This window comes from Dendrobates tinctorius, unplaced genomic scaffold, assembly GCF_039654945.1.
Source record: "Dendrobates tinctorius isolate UK_male_01 unplaced genomic scaffold, ASM3965494v1 ptg000011l, whole genome shotgun sequence".
Taxonomy (NCBI): Eukaryota; Metazoa; Chordata; class Amphibia; order Anura; family Dendrobatidae; genus Dendrobates; species Dendrobates tinctorius.
Genome location: NW_027361679.1, coordinates 36,882,141 through 36,899,947, shown reverse-complemented (window position 1 = coordinate 36,899,947; position 17,807 = coordinate 36,882,141). Strand labels below are relative to the sequence as shown.

The 17,807-nt window shown below is 43.7% G+C and overlaps 1 long non-coding RNA gene across 3 annotated transcripts in view; it reads left to right on the top strand.

Moving 5' to 3' along the window:
• The window catches only part of LOC141046596 (uncharacterized), a 48,512-nt gene that overhangs the window by 8,483 nt on the left and 22,222 nt on the right, over nucleotides 1-17,807 (top strand). The window lies entirely within an intron of this gene.

The window sequence follows — 17,807 nt, the reverse complement described above, 5'->3', positions numbered from 1 at the left end:
AAGCAATGATGGAGGAGGTTGTATCAGCTCTCTCATCATTCCCCCTCTGCATCTGTCGTCCCAGCACACCCGCTGTCCCGAGATGTGCAGAGGATCTGAAGACACCATAAAGAGATCGAAGCAAAGTGGGGGAACAGGCAGAGGTGAGTATTGATTTTTAATGTGTGGCCTGTATACTGTGTGTAGCACTATGTGAGCCCATTATACTGTATGGAGCGCTATATGGGGCCACTATACTGTAGGGAGCACTACGTGGGGCCCCTATACTGTATGGAGAACTATGTGGGCCCATTATACTCTAGGGAGCACTATGTGGGGCCACTATAATGTAGGGAGCACAATGTGGGGCCCCTATACTGTATGGAGGACTATATGGGCCCATTACACTGTATGGAGCACTATGTTGGGTCATTATACTGTTCAGAGCATTATGTGGGGCCATTAGACTGTACGGATCACTATGTGGAGTCATTATACTGTATGGAGCACTTTTTGTGGCCATTAAACTGAATGGAGCACTGTGCAGGGCTATTATACTGTTTGAAGCTCTTTTTGTGGCCATTACACTGTACGGAGCACTTTTTGTGGCCATCATACTGTATGGAAGGCAATGCAGGGTCCTGTCATACTGTATGGACGACTATATGGGGCCCATTACACTGTATGGAGCCCTTTTTGTGGCCAGTAAACTGAATGGAGCACTGTGTAGGGCTATTATACTGTATGAAGCTCTAATTGTGGCCATTATACTGTACGGAGCACTTTTGTGGCCATCATACTGTATGGAAGGCAATGCAGGGTCCCATCATACTGTATGAATGGCTATATGGAGCCCATTATACTGTATGGAGCACTTTTTGTAGCCATTATACTGTATGGAGGGCTTTGTGGGAATTACTGTTGGAGAATCACTATGTGGTGGGGGGGTCACTATTCTTTGTCAGGGGAATTGAGGGGGGGTGGATATAGTAGGATCATCATACCAAGCGTATGGACGGTACTGTGGAGGAATTCAGTGTGGGGGGTATCATACTGTGTTTGGGAGCACTTTTGTTTCATTATACTTTTTATCTGTATTATTCAAGTTTTTATCCTTTGTTATTACATATTTAAATTAGGCCATAGGGCCATATGCTTTTTACAGCTCTTACATAGCATATTATATTCCAATATTTTATTCTAAAATCTATTAATTAAAATGTATTTTCTTCATGGGACGACCCCTTTAAGTTTGTTTCCATATGAAAAACTTCATCATTATATTTCATAAGGAAAAACTTGCTCATTGTAGGCATTTTTTAATAAATATCAAGGTTGGCCAGCAAGTTTCTCCAAGTTTTTCATTTTGGCCTTCTGTGTATTTGAGTTTAACATCCCTGCTAAAGAGATAGATAATATTGATAGATAGCTAGTAAGACAGACATATAGACAAACCGACAGACATATAATTGCACAACCCCCCAATATATTATACAATTGCACCATGTAGAGATTATTGGACAGCTTTTTATGATTAAATAAATAAATAAATATATGAAAAAAATACATGGGTTTCACCTTCATTTTTTGTAACTGGAAAAGGCAAAGCAGACAGGTGAGAGCAGATATTATTAGGCTGGACATGTCCATGGTTTTTGGACCCTTCCCAACCTTAAAAATACCACAGCTGTCCCAGAAACGGCACATCACATTAGATACTCCAATTCTGATGCTTCGCCTTGGCTATTCCTGATTGCCCTGGTGTGGTGGCAATCGGACTAATGGTGCTTGGGGTTGAAAACAGAATTAATCATCTTTCGCCCATCTCACGTGACCCCCCCCAACGGACCTATCCATTAAAGTAAATGGCTGCCCACTCTCTCCAGTTCCACAAGCTCGCTGCCTCGGGGTTATCCTTGACACTGATCTCTCTTTCAAACCACATATCCAAGCCCTTTCTGCTTCCTGCCGACTTCAACTCAAAAATATTTCACGGATCCGTACATTCCTCAACCAAGAATCTGCAAAAACCCTAGTCCATTCCCTCATCATTTCCCGCCTTGACTACTGCAACCTCCTCCTCTGTGGCCTCCCCTCTAACACTCTCGCAACCTTCCAATCTATTCTTAACTCTGCTGCCCGACTAATCCACCTGTACCCCCGCTATTCCCCGGCCTCTCCCCTCTGTCAATCCCTGCACTGGCTCCCCATTACCCAAAGACTCCAGTTCAAAACCCTAACCATGACATACAAAGCCATCCACAACCTGAGTCCTCCATACATCTGTGACCTAGTTTCCCAGTACTTACCTGCAAGAAACCTCCGATCCTCACAAGATCTCCTTCTGTACTCCCCTCTTATCTCCTCTTCCCACAATCGCATACAAGATTTCTCCCGCGCATCCCCTCTACTCTGGAACTCTCTACCACAACATATCAGACTCTCGCCTACCATGGAAACCTTCAAAAAGAACTTGAAGACCTACCTCTTCTGACAAGCCTACAGCTTGCAGTAACCACTGTCGTAGCTGCTTTTGTTCTGACCAAGCGTCAGCTGTCCATATCACCAGTGAGTCCGAATTGTGAGGTTTCTCGACCTTCTGTTCATAAGCGCTTGGAGACAAAGTGACACACACACTGGTCGTGGCTAAATCACTTTATCTGACGTAATGAAATATAAGACATGTTTTTATACCATTTACAACAATATGTGACTCTATGGAGCTCATTTGGCCCCCACCATCACCTCAGGGTCGTACGTACCTTGTTTACAATATACCCAGAACACGTTGTTGAGAACAAATATGATAACAAGTATAGTTTCCTTGAAGACAGAGACTACTAGTCTACATAAGAATAATTCTAGCAATAATAAGGCAAAAGGCAATTGAAGTCTTAAAGGCATTTAAAGGGATATAAAAGCAAACCATTAACTCTTCTATATCAATTTCCCCCTTTTGTAAATGGTATAAACTTTGCCACAGGGTCAGCTGATGTCCACAAAGGAGCTACTGTCTCATGGGTCTAGTACCCATAAGGGGGCTTCCTACCTGCTTCGCCCATCCACCCTCAGTGTGGACACTCACTTTCCCCATCAGCAATGGCCACCTGGGGTCTATGATACACTACAGAAGGTTCAGCCTTAGATTCTTTTTTTCACACATACATTATTCAGTAGCTTAAGTAATACATATATTAGCGCTTTTATGGCTACATAAAATAATAAGCAAAACAACAAAATTTGCATACAAGTCTATATAATGCCAAAAAAAATCCATCCTGCAAGGCCATTAACCCAATTTGCTGGATTTAGGAAAGAGAATGTGTTACCCCACCAGGAGTCTCTCTTTGCACTGTGTTGCTTTAACCATTGGTCTCTAAGTTCACCCATTTTGTCCATACTGGCCCAGATCTGGAGATTGCCAGCAGGGTCGATATAATTACAACAGGTGGGACCAATTATCTGACACATTCCTCCTTCTTTTTCTGTCAGGTAATCTAGTACTATAGTATGTTGGTTAGTAACTACGATTAATTGTCTCTGTATTGTATTAGTTTCATTAAGAACTTCAAGAATCTGGAAAATCTGATCGTCCAGGTAGTCGGTAGCTTCCACTAATTTATCCCACATTTGGGTTATGAAGGGGTATATTAGCATACTACTGAATATTTTATTTGTTATCCTCATCTCTACTAGATGCGGCCTACCATTTGGCTTATTGTCTGCAGCCCTTCTATACGAGGTGTGAATTGGAACTGCTGCAGTGTCTATTTTACTATGAGGAACTATGAAAGTGGCTGGTGTCAGTTTAGCAAGAGTGCAGACCCCTCTTATGTCCGGGCTCACTCACCTGTAGGCACGATGTCCGCAAACCAAGAATACTCAGTCAGGGAGAACACAAACGTAACCAGGGGTCTGTATACATTGGTATAAACTCAAAAGTCCTGACCTACTGTAGGCTTATGAGCACACCAAGTATTATTCATTTGTTTTCCCTTACACCAGATGTACATTTACCCCTTTCTTTCCTTATTATTTTACCCGTAGATGATTTACAGCCTTCAACACCATCTTGGTACACCGTATCATTAACCTGTGTTTGATCGCGAGTGTATATGCGGAAGCAATTATTGTCCTCACCACAGGTATTTGCTCCAGTGTGTTGAAGACTGAACTACAGTCCATCATTGGGAATAGGGTCTGAGTGAGGGATTTCAGTCCTCCTCCTGGCGACCATATTACCGACATCTGAGTCATATTCCCGCCACCACATTTGTACCTTTAGGCCACGTTATATTAAACTGAAACCAGGGATTAGCGGCCCATTCGACTATAGCCAATGAGGCAGATATATCACGGGGCACACCTAGATTGAGTCCAAGTCTCATTGTGTATGCAGTGTGGGGTTAATACCTCCCATGGCTCCAGAGGTAAGGCTAAGTACGCATAGTCCTCGCAGATACTGGGCTGTGTGTACAGATCCAACAGTCCTTCGGTTTCTGTCCTTCCATGTCCTTTATAAGAAGAGCATGATGCCGAATAAGTTTGTTGTCCCAATCAGCATTTAAGAGTTTGTCCTGTGTCTCTGTAGAGTGCAGTAATCCTGTCACTGCCAGCAAGGTGATGAGGAGTACAGTCATTCTGCTGTTGACAGGACCTTCTTGCAGTGACTGGCGTGGATCCAGGTGGGCTTTCCCTCAAGTTTTACTGAAGTAGATGTGGTCAGCTGGACTTGGAAGGGGCCGTCAAATCGTGGGTCCAGGCTCCTTCTCACGTGTCTGCGCATAACCACCCAATCACCTGGATTCAGCTGATGCACATCTGCACTGGCATTAGGATCTGGAATGTATGAGAACACATGTTTATGCACCACATTAAGTCTTTCCTGCAAGGCCTGGACGTAGGCTGTCATAGCACCGTGTTGCATTTGTAGCACCTGTGGGAAGTACAGACCAGTCTTTGGTGCACTACCAACAGGACTTCAGAAGGAGACAAGCCTGTGTTTCTATTTGGAGTGTGTCTGACTGAAAAGAGTGCAAGAGGCAAGCACTCCACCCAGCTCTTTCCTGTGTCTGCCATGGCCTTTTGAATTTTCAGTTTAAGTGTCCCATTTAGTCTTTCCACTTTCCCACTACTTTGTGGCCTATATGGTGTATGAAATGTTTGCTGTACACCCGGGGCCTGCATGACTTCCCTCATTATTTCTCCTGTGAAGTGTGTACCCCTATCTGTTTCTGTGGCTTCTGGGACACCATACCTGCAGATCAGTTCTTTCATCAGTTTGTCTGTAGTCATTTTAGCATTTGCACATTTTACCGGATAGGCTTCCGGCCAACCAGAGAAGAGATCTACACATACTAGGATATTTGCATACACTCCTACCTTGGTAGCTGTATGTCGTCAATCTGCAGTCTCTGAAACGGGTAGAGAGGCCTAGATGTCGCTTTCTTAGGGACTTTTACTGTTTTACCTGGGTTGTGCTGTGCACAGATGAGGCATGATTGTACAAGTTTCGCGGCTGCGTAACTGAAACCAGGCGCTATCCAGAAGGCATCTACCATGGCACACATGTGACTTTTTGAGGTGTGAGTGGGGCCATGTGCTGCTTGCGCCATGATTGGGAACAGGCACTTTGGTGGGCACAATTTATCCTTATTCTCCCATACTCCATTTGAGTTCAGCTCAGCTCCCAGTCTCCCCCGGTGTACCTTCTCTGTTTGGGCAGCCTTTTGCCGGAGGGATTTCAGGACATCTAGACCCAATGTGGCTGGAATACGCTGACTCCCTGCCACCGTCCACTGTTCTCTCTAGGCCGCCTTGTGCTATTTTAGCAGCCTCATTCGCCCTTCTATTGCCCTCTACCTCCACGGAGTCACCTTTGTGTGTGCTTTTACCTTGACAATGCCAACCTGGACTGGTAACATCAATGCCTCCATCAATTGTTTCACCAGCTCTGCATTTTTAATGGGCTTCGAATCTGTGAAAATATTAGCGACTTTACCTGCAGCGGCTCTACACGCCTCAGTGAGTGCCTTCAACTCTGCCTCCTGCGCCGACATGTGAGGAGAGTGTGGTTCCGCTCGGATTACCTCATGTGAGGATACTACTGCATATCCAGTGTAGAATCGTCCATCCTGGTGGTATCTGGGGCCATCTACAAAAAAGAAACTCAAAGTCTGCATTAGGAACAGGTTTTTTCATGAACGTGTGCAAACCCAACTGTCTCCTGATTCATCAGTTCTATGCAGACATGTTCATGTGTCATGTCAAAGTATCCTTCCTCACTCACTAATACGGTCACCAATTCCCCCTTTTCTGAATCCACAGGCAGGAGGGTGGCTGGATTCAGAACGTTACATCTTTTGAGGGTGACATACTCAGGAATTAGTAGAGCACACTCAAGTCGGAGCTGTCTGGCCATAGGCAGATGTTTTGGTTGAACTTGTACGAATATGGCTTGGATGTCATGTGGGGAATAGATTGTCAAAAGAAACGTCAGTGTGATCTCACATGCCTTTCCTAGTAGTAGTGCAGCTGCTCCTACCGCACAGACACAATCAATTGTATTTTGCGTGAGGTCCCGGGTCTGATGACAAGCAGTCATAAAGTGGTTGGAATATTTGTGAAGCGGACCTTATCCAAGGCCTACTGTAGGTCACTAAACCTAGGAAAGTGCATAGATGCTGATGTGACCTGGGTAGAGGGAGATCTTGAATTGCCTGTTTCCTGTCAGGTGTCTGGTACCTTCGGCAATATAATGTCCCAACAAATGTCACCTTTTGTTTGTAATACTGTAATTTGTCACGTGAGACCTTGCAACCCTTAGGGTCATCCACGTACTGTAATAGTACAATCAGCGGATGAGGTGATTGCCACTACTCAAGGATCCCTGCCATTGCTGCTGAATAGATGGCAGGGGATTTCTTTCCCCCTTTGTGGGAGGACTGTCCAACAATATTGTTCACCTTTATGAGTAAAGGAGAAAGATACTGACAGTCAGGGTGCAGGGGTACAGAGAAGAATGCACCTGCTAAATCAATGACTGTGAAACATTTTGACATTACTGGGATCTGTGACAGTATTGTGTGTGTTAGGGACGATTGAGGTCACACTCACTGTATCATCATTAATAGCCCTTAAGTCATGAACCTTTCTGTAAGTGTCAGCAAACCCTTGACTCCTTTTTTTTTCCTAATGGGATACAAAGTGGTGTCGCAGGGGGAAGATCTTTGCAGTCCAGGGGGGGTTTCTTTGCACCAGAACCCCTGCCTTAACATACTCTCTAATATCTCTGCTCGGGGCAATTGATTTGGCTAGGCTCAAGGGGTATTGCTTTAAACAAGGAGGAGTGGTTCCTTCTTTCATTTTAATCATGACAGGGGGAATGGGCAGCCGACCCACATCAGTTTTTCCCCTTGCCCAAACAGTTAATGTAGATAAACACCTCTACATTACTAGCACCAATGCTTTATGTAGGCTGTGATTTTGTACAATTCACAGCTGATCTCAACCCCAAGCCCAATTACTACTATTGCACAAGGGCAATAGGGAAGAGGAAAGGCAAAGAGTCAGAATTGGCGCACCTAATGTCATGCACCACTTCTGGGGCGGCCATGGACCTTTCCAGCCCGATAATATCATCTCTCAGCTGTCTGCTTTACCTTTGCTGGTTACAGAAAAAATAGGGGGACCTCACATAGTTTTTTTCATTTATTTAATCTTAAAAAGCTCCACAGGGTGCAATTTTAGAATATGTCGGGTGGGGAGGGGGGTGTTGTGCAATTATATGGGTGTCTATATGACGGTATGTCTATATGTCTGTCTATCTATATCTATAATGTTCCTATATCTATGATCTATCTCTATGGCATCTATTGATGTCCAAAAATGCATGCAAAAAATGAAAATAAAGACTCAGACCAAAGTAGTTATAAGTTATAGGTTAGACATTGGTTCAGAAAGTCTGGAATTGGGATAATTCACTGGTGACAGCCTGAGCTGCTGAAATTTTACCCCTTTAGAAGCTGTAGTTTTGTAACTTTCATGATTTAATGTCCAAGTACAGGTGATTCTCACAAAATTAGAATATCATCAAAAAGTTAATTTATTTCAGCTCTTCAATACAAAAAGTGAAACTCATATATTATATAGAGTCATTACAGACAGAGTGATTTATTTCAATCGTTTATTTCTGCTAATGTTGATGATTATGGCTTGCAGCGAAAACCCAAAAGTCATTATCTCAGTAAATTAGAATACTTTATAACACCAGCTTGAAAAATTATTTTAAAATATGAAATGCTGGACTACTGAAATGTATGATGTATTGAGGTTGGGGGAGTGCAAATAATAATGAATTGGGGGTGGGGAGAGCAAATGATGCTGTATTGAAGGTGGGGCATGGGAGAGAGCAAATGATGAATTGAGGGTGGGGGACGGGGACAGCAAGTGATGAACTGAAGATGGGGTGGGGAGAACACATGATGAATTGAGGGTTGGGGAAAGCAAATAATAATGAATTGAGGGAGGGGAGAGTAAATGATGACATAGTGAAGGTGGGGGAGAGCAAATGATTATGAATTGAGACTGGGGCGTGGGAAACAGCAAATGATGACTTGAGGGTGGGGTGTGGGGGAGAGCAAATAATGATGAATTAATGAGACTGGGAGATGGCGGACAGTAAATGATGATGAACTGAGGGTGAATGAATTCAAAGTTTTGAGGTGGATCAGTGGCTGTGGGTCCGGAGGTGACTGATGGCCAACCATGGCCCTGGAGGCTCACCCACATACCTGACATAAGGAATTAGATGTGGTCAGTACAGTAGATACCGCTCATGCCTTCTGCCTAGCTCGCTTTCTTTTACACTTAAAGATTCTCCTATGTTCAGCTGCACATGCTCCTGAGGTGATCTTGCCTCACCAAACTGGACGGTTCAGGGCAAGTTTCTCCCATTTGTTAATATCGACTCCCAGATGAAGATGAAGAAGACAAAGGATTGAAATAAGATGGCACGTCAGTGATGGGTTGCTGGATGTAAATTTGTATTCTGTATAGGGGTATGTTTACACAGAGCGACTGATGGCACTAAACGACCCCCTATCGGTAAACCATTACCAATCAGCAGTCATTTACTGTGATCTGTCTGTTTAAGCAGAATATTAAAGGGGTGGTCCAAAACCAAATTTTATTTAACATCATAATCTAATCTTTTTTCTAATATACACTGCTCAAAAAAATAAAGGGAACACTAAAATACCGCATCCTAGATATCTCTGAATGAAATATTCCAGTTGCAAATTTTTATTCATTGCATAGTGGAATGTGTTCAGAACAATAAAACATAACAATTATCAATGTAATATCAAAATGAATATCCCATGGAGGTCTAGATTTGGAATGATACTCAAAATCAAAGTGGAAAATCAAATTACAGGCTGATCCAACTTCAGTGGAAATGCCTCATGACAAGGAAAAGATGCTCAGTATTTTGTGTGGCCTCCATGTGCCTGTATGACCTCCCTACTGTACAATGCCTGGGCATGCTCCTGATGAGGCGGCGGATGGTCTCCTGAGGGATCTGCTCCCAGACCAGGACTAAAGCATCCGCCAACTCCTGGACAGTCTGTGGTGCAATGTGACGTTGGTGGATGGAGCGAGACATGATGTCCCAGATGTGCTCAATCGGATTCATGTCAGGGGAACGGGAGGGCCAATCCATAGCTTCAATGTCTTCATCTTGCAGGAACTGCTGACACACTCCAGCCACATGAGGTCTGGCATTGTCCTGCATTAGGAGGAACCCAGGGCCAACCGCACCAGCATATGGTATCACAAGGGGTCTCAGGATCTCATCTCGGTACCTAATGGCAGTCAGGCTACCTCTGGCGAGCACTTGGAGGGATGTGCGGCCCTCCAAAGAAATGCCACCCCACACCATTACTGACCCACTGCCAAACCGATCATGCTGAAGGATGTTGCAGGCAGCAGATCACTCTCCATGGCGTCTCCTGACTGTCACGTCTGTCACATGTGCTCAGTGTGAACCTGCTTTCATCTGTGAAGAGCACAGGGTGCCAGTGGTGAATTTGCCAATCCTGGTGTTCTATAGCAAATGCCAAGCATCTTGCATGGTGTTGGGCTGTGAGAACAACCCCCATCTGTGGACATTGGGCCCTCAGACCATCCTCATGGAGTCGGTTTCTAACCGTTTTTGTAGACACATGCACATTTGTGGCCTGCTGGAGGTCATTTTGCAGAGCTCTGGCAGTGCTCCTCCTGTTCCTCTTTGCACAAAGGTGGAGGTAGTGGTCCTGCTGCTGGGTTGTTGCCCTCCTACGGGCACCTCCATGTCTCCTGGTGTACTGGCCTGTCTCCTGGTAGCGCCTCCAGCCTCTGGACACTACGCTGACAGACACAGCAAACCTTCTTGCCACAGCTTGCATTGATGTGCCATCCTGGATGAGCTGCACTACCTGAGCCATTTGTGTGGGTTGTAGAGTCCGTGTCATGCTACCACGAGTGTGAAAGCATAACCAACATTCAAAAGTGACCAAAACATCAGACAGAAAGCATTGGTACTGAGATGTGGTCTGTGGTCCCCACCTGCAGAACCACTCCTTTATTGAGGGTGTCTTGATAATTGCCAATTGTTTATTCCATTTGCACAACAGCATGTGAAATTGATTGTCAATCAGTGTTGCTTCCTAAGTGGACAGTTTGATTTCACAGAAGTTTGATTTACTTGGAGTTATATTCTGTTGTTTAAGTGTTCCTTTTATTTTTTTGAGCAGTGTACTTCAACTAAAATCTGCTTTATTTTTCTCCGGGGCCTCGGCTGCCGGGGGTAGTTGTGACCCCAGAGAACATGATTCGGGCTGTTTTTTACCGACCCTGGGGTAGCGATCGCCGTTATTAACGGTTTAACGGCGACCGCAAAAAAAAGTCCGATTTGCCAATTAATTTCTCTCTCCTCTGATGTGCGATCAGAGGAGAAAGAAATAGGGTTCCCAATCCATCCTGGTACCTCCCGGTGTCCCTGGGCCCTCCTGCTTCCCCCCCCGGCTGCCAGCGTCTTCTTCCAGTTAGAAAATGGCGGTCAGCACCGGGCAACAATAGGAGATTTTTCCTATTGGTTCATTTTGATCACAGTGATCAAAATAAAAAAATAGTAAATCAAACCCCCTTTATTACCCCCTTAGTTAGGGAAAAATAATAAAATAAAAATACTTATTTCCATTTTCCCATTAGTGTTAGACTTGGGCTAAAGTTAGGGTTGGGGCTAAAACTAGGGTTAGGGCTAAAGTTAGGGTTAAAGTAAGGCTAGAGTTGGGGTTTGGGTTTGTACTGTGGTTACGGTTTGGATTAGAGGTGTGTTGGGGTTAGGGTTGTGATTAGGGTTAGGGGCTTGTTGGGGTTAGGGTTGTGGTTAAGGTTATGGATAGGGTTGGGATTAGGGTTGGAGCTAGAATTGGGGGGGTTCCACTGTTTAGGCAGATCAGGGGCTCTTCAAACACGACATGGCGTCCAATCTCAATTCCAGCCAGTTCTGCTTTGAAAAAGTCAAACGGTGCTCCTTCCCTTCCAAACGCTGCCGTGCACCCAAACAGTGGTTTACCCCCACATATGGGGTATTGGCATACTCAGGACAAATTGGACAACTTTCAGGGTCCAATTTCTCTTATTACTCTTGTGAAAATAAAAAATTGGGGGCTAAAAAATCATTTTTGTGGAAGAAAAAGATTTTTTATTTTCACGGCTCTGCGTTATAAACTTTAGTGAAACACTTGGGGGTTCAAAGTTCTCACAACACATCTAGATAAGTTCCTTGGGGGGTCTAGTTTACAAAATGGGGTCACTTGGGGGTTTCTACTGTTTAGGCACATAAGGTCTCTCCAAACGCAACATGATGCCCGCAGACCATTCCATCAAAGTCTGCATTCCAAAATGTCACTACTTCCCTTCCGAGCCTCGACGTGAGCCCAAACAGTAGATTTCTTCCACATATGGGTTACCAGCGAACTTAGAACAAATTGAAAAACAACTTTTGGTGTCTAATTTCTCTGGTTACCCTTGTGAAAATAAAAAATTGGGGCTAAAAAATCATTTTTGTGGAAAAAAATTAATTTTTATTTTTACATCTCTACGTTATAAACTTCTGTGAAGCACTTGGGGGTTCAAAGTGCTCACCACACATCTATATTAGTTAATTGGCGGGTCTAGTTGCCAAAATGGTGTTACTTGTGGGGGGATTCCACTGTTTAAGCACATTAGGGGCTCTCCAAACGCGACATGGCGTCCGATCTCAATTCCAGACAATTCTGCACTGAAAATGTCAAACGGTGCTCCCTCCCTTCTGAGGTCTGCCGTGCGCCCAAACAGTGATTTACCCCCACATATGCGGTATGGTTGTATTCAGGACAAATTGAACAACAAATTTTGTGGTTTATTTTCTCTTATTACATTTGTGAAAATTAAAAAACTGGTTCTGAAGTAAAATGTTTGAAAAAAAGTTAAATGTTCATTTTTTTCATTCCATATTGCTTCAGTTCCTGTGAAGCACATAAAGGGTTAATTAACTTCTTGAATGTGTCTTTGAGCACCTTGAGGGGTGCAATTTCTATAATGGTGTCATGTTTTAATGAGAGACAAGAAACATACCAATAGCAGGGATCATCAAAAATATTAACACATTTTTTTGGGACACACAAAACCACAAAATCAATTTAAAAACATTTAAAATAGTTAGAAGACAAAATTGTAACATATACCTACAAAAAGCCAGCATATATAAAAATATCATGATGAAAGGATCAAATAATGTATCAAAAATAAGTCTGTATCTCCATATAATAATTCAATGTGGTAAGGACAAATCCAATCATGTATAAAGATAAATACAGTCTCAATGGAGAGCTCCCATAGTAAGAGAGAAATACATGGGAGATATTATTAGACACCAAATACAATAAGTAGGGAGAGGATAAAAAATGGGGCACATGAACCAAAGTATCTATTTCATTATCATCTCATAGAACAAGTCAGAAGTGGCAAACTCACCAAAGATTCAGCCTATATAATCCTAACAAACCCCCTTACCATCCCACACCCATTGTAAAGGAATACATTACCACTATGAAGACACCACCAAAATAGGCATGCTCATGAACAGACACATTATAATGAGAATAGAGAGCAAGGCATGAAAGTGGCTCCTGTTAGTCCAACATGTGTCGTCACTGCTGTGACTTCATCAGGGCTAAAGAGTGAGTGAGAAAGTTCTGTGAGTCTTACCATTATATATACAATTGAGTAATTAGTAGCACAACACAGCTGTAGGGCTTACCGCACGGAGTAACACATGTAATGGAGATTCTCATATCAAGTCCACGGAAGTCAAATCACAGTAGCACTTGGTATATCAGTGCGCATTAGATGTAGCTGCGCATGCGCAGCCATTGTCATGGTGACCGAACACGCTTAAGGCTCGTTGGTCACCAAAAAATAGAGTTCTCAGACAAGCAACAGCACGTGCGTTGATAATATAGACATGTCAAAGCAGTCAAGTCTGTGTCCTGGTGCGCACGCGTCAAGCTGGGTCACATGACCCACAGGTCCCTTGTCAGAAGAGCACAGTAATAATTCACACAGCATACAGGTTATCCTGGAGCACATGACCCACAGGTCCTTTACCACGGATCAATAATGTATACTATCCCGTCCATGGGACCCGGGCCCCTATGCCCATGGACGGGATAGTACGTCTAGCGTGATCAGCGGCGCCCACGTGGTGAGCGCCGCTGATCACGGCCGGGTGTCAACTGATTATCACAGCTGACACCCGGCACTATGTGTCAGGGGCGGTCACGGACCGCCCCCGACACGTTAACCCCTTGCACACCGCGATCAAACATGATCGCGGTGTACCGGGAGTTAAAGGGAAGCATCGGCAGGGAGGGGGCTCCCTCCGTGCTTCCCTGAGCCCCTCACGGCAGCGCAATGTGCAGCGCTGCTGCGGGGGACTCCTTTCCTCCAGGCCCCCGGATCCAAGATGGCGACGGGGGCCTTCGGGGGCCTGGAGGAAGCTGGCATCCTCAGTGCCTGCAAAGCGCAGGCATGAGGAAGCCTTGTGCACTGCCTGTGACAGATTGCTGATCTGTCACAGTGATCTGTGATGTGACAGATCAGCGATCTGTCACAGTACAGTGATGTCCCACCTGGGACTATGTAATAAAGTAAAAAAAAAATTAAAAAAAAGTGTAAAAATAATTTTAAAAAAATCGCCAAATAAATTAGTAAAAAAAAAAAAAATATTCCCCAATAAATTCATTTTTTGAAAATAAAAAAACCCCAAAACAATAAAAGTACACATATTAGGTATCACCGCGTCCGTAACGACCTGCCCTATAAAACTGTCCCATTAGTTAACCCCTTTAGTGAACCCCTTAAAAAATAAAAATAAAAAACGAAGCAAAAAATAATGATTTATTATCATACCGCCAAACAAAAAGTGTAATAACGCGCGATCAAAAAGATGCATATAAATATCCATGGTACCGCTGAAAACGTCATCTTGTCCCGCAAAAAACAAGCTGCCACACAGCATCATCAGCGAAAAAATAAAAAAGTTATAGGTCGCAGAATGAAGCGATGCAAAAATAATTATTTTTTATATAAAATAGTTTTCATTGCATAAAACCGACAAAACATAAAAAAACGACCTATATGAGATATCGCTGTAACCGTACCGACCCGAAGAATAAAACCGCTTTATCAATTTTACCGCACGCGGAACGGTGTAAACGCACTCCCCCAAAAGAAATTCATGAAACGCTGGTTTTTGTTCATTCTGCGTCCCAAAAATCGGAATAAAAAGCGATCAAAAAATGTCACATGCCCGAAAATGGTACCAATAAAAACGTCAACTCGTCCCGCAAAAAATAAGACCTCACATGACTCGGTGGGTCAAAATACGGAAAAATTATAGCTCTCAATATGTGGTGATGCAAAAACTATTTTTACAATAAAAAGCGTCTTTTAGCGTGCGACAGCAGCCAAACATAAAAACCGCCATAAATAGTAAATCAAACCCCCCGTTATCACCCCCTTAGTTAGGGAAAAATAATAAAATTAAAAAAATGTATTTATTTCCATTTTTCCATTAGGGCTAGGTTTAGGGCTAGGGTTAGGGCTTGGGTTAGGGCTGAGATTAGGGTTAGGGGTGTGTTGGGGTTCGGGTTGGAGTTAGAATTGGGGGTTTCCACTGTTTGGGCACATCAGGGGCTCTCCAAATGCAACATTGCGTCTGATCTCAATTCCAGCCAATTCTGAGTTGAAAAAGTCATATGGTGCTCCTTCCCTTCCAAGCTCTGCCATGGGCCCAAACAATGTTTTACCCCCACATGTAGGGTATCAGCCTACTCAGGACAAATTGCAAAACAATTTTTGGGGTCCAATTTCTCCTGTTACCCTTAGGAAAATAAAAAATTGGGGGCAAAAATATCATTTTTGTGGAAAAAAAATGATTTTTTTATTTTCACGTCCGAGCGTTATAAACTTCTGTGAAGCACTTGGGGGTTCAAAGTGCTCACCACACATCTAGATAAGTTCCGTGGGGGGGGTCTAGTGTCCAAAATGGGGTCACTTGTTGGGAGTTTCAATAGTTTAGGTACATCAGGGGCTCTCCAAACGCACATGACACCCGCAGACCATTCCATCAAAGTCTGCATTCCAAAATGGCACTGCTTCCCTTCCGAGCCCCGACGTGTGTCCATACAGTAGTTTTCTCCCACATATGGGGTGTCCGCGTACTCAGGACAAATTGGACAACAACTTTTGGGGTTCAATTTCTCCTGTTACCCTTGGGAAAATAAAAAAATTGGGGACTAATTGATCATGTTTGTGGGAAAAATACGATTTTTTTATTTTCATGCCCGGGCATTATAAACTTCTGTGAAGCCCTTGGGGGTTCAAAGTGCTCACCTCACATCTAGATAAGTTCTTTAGGGGGTCTAGTTTTCAAAATGGGGTCATTTGTGGGGGGTTTCCACTGTTTAGGTACATTAGGGGCTCTCCAAAGGCAACATGACACCCGCAGACCATTCCATCAATGTCTGCATTCCAAAACGTCACTACTTCCCTTCCGAGCCCTGACGTGTGTCCATACAGTAGTTTTCTCCCACATATGGGGTGTCAGCTTACTCAGGACAAATTGGACAACAACTTTTGGGGTTCAATTTCTCCTGTTACCCTTGGGAAAATAAAAAAATTGGGGAATAATTGATCATGTTTGTGGGAAAAATACGATTTTTTTATTTTCATGCCCTGGCATTATAAACTTCTGTGAAGCCCTTGGGGGTTCAAAGTGCTCACCTCACATCTAGATAAGTTCCTTGGGGGGTCTAGTTTTCAAAATGGGGTCATTTGTGGGGAGTTTCCACTGTTTAGGCACATTAGGGGCTCTCCAAAGGCAACATAACACCCGCAGACCATTCCATCAATGTCTGCATTCCAAAACGTCACTACTTCCCTTCCGATCCCCGACGTGTTGCCATACAGTAGTTTTCTCCCACATATGGGGTATCAGCATACTCAGGACAAATTGGACAACAACTTTTGGGGTCCAATTTCTCCTGTTACCCTTGGGAAAATAAAAAAAATGGTGACTAAAAGATCATGTTTGTGGAAAAAATACGAATTTTTTTATTTTCACGCCCGGGCGTTATAAACTTCTGTGAAGCACTGGGGGGTTCAAAGTGCTCACCACACATCTAGATAAGTTCCTTGGGGGGTCTAGTTTCCAAAATGGTGTCATTTGTGGGGGGTTTCCACTGTTTAGGTACATCAGGGGTTTTCCAATCGCGACATGGTGTCCGATCTCAATTCCAGCCAAAAACGTCAAATGGCGCTGCTTCCCTTCCGAGCTCTGCCATGCTCCCATGTAGTGTTTTACCCCCACATGTGGGGTATCAGCGTACTCAGGACATATTGCACAATAACTTTTAGGGTGCTGTTACCCTTGGAAAAATAAGAATTGAGGGTGAAAAGATCATTTTTGTGGAAAAAATATGATTTTTTAATTGTACGGCTTTATGTTATAAACTTCTGTGAAGCCCTTGGGGGTTCAAAGTTCTCACCACACATCTAGATAAGTTCCTTAGGGGGTCTAGTTTCCAAAATGGTGTCATTTGTGGGGGGTTTCCACTGTTTAGGTACATCAGGGGTTTTCCAATCGCGACATGGTGTCCGATCTCAATTCCAGCCAAAAACGTCAAATGGCGCTGCTTCCCTTCCGAGCTCTGCCATGCGCCCAAATAGTGGTTTACCCCCACATGTGGGGTATCAGCATACTCAGGACAAATTGCACAATAACTTTTAGGGTCCTGTTACCCTTGGGAAATTAAAAATTGGGGTGAAAAGATCATTTTTGTGGAAAAAATATGATTTTTTAATTGTACCGCTGTACGTTATAAACTTCTGTAAAGCCCTTGTGGGTTCAAAGTTCTCACCACATATCTAGATAAGTTCCTTGGGGGGTCTAGTTTCCAAAATGGGGTCACTTGTAGGGGGTTTCCACTGTTTAGGTACATCAGGGACTGTCCAAACGTGACATGGCGTCCGATCTGAATTCCAGCCAATTTTGCATTGAAAAAGTCAAACGGCGCTCCTTCCATTCTGAGCTCTGCCATGCGCCGAAACAGTCGTTCCCCCCCACAAATCAGGTATCAGCGTACTCAGGACAAATTGCACAATAAGTTTTGCAGTCCAATTTCTCCGGTTACCCTTGGTAAAATAAAAAAAATTGAACCTGAAGTATTTTTTTTGTAAAA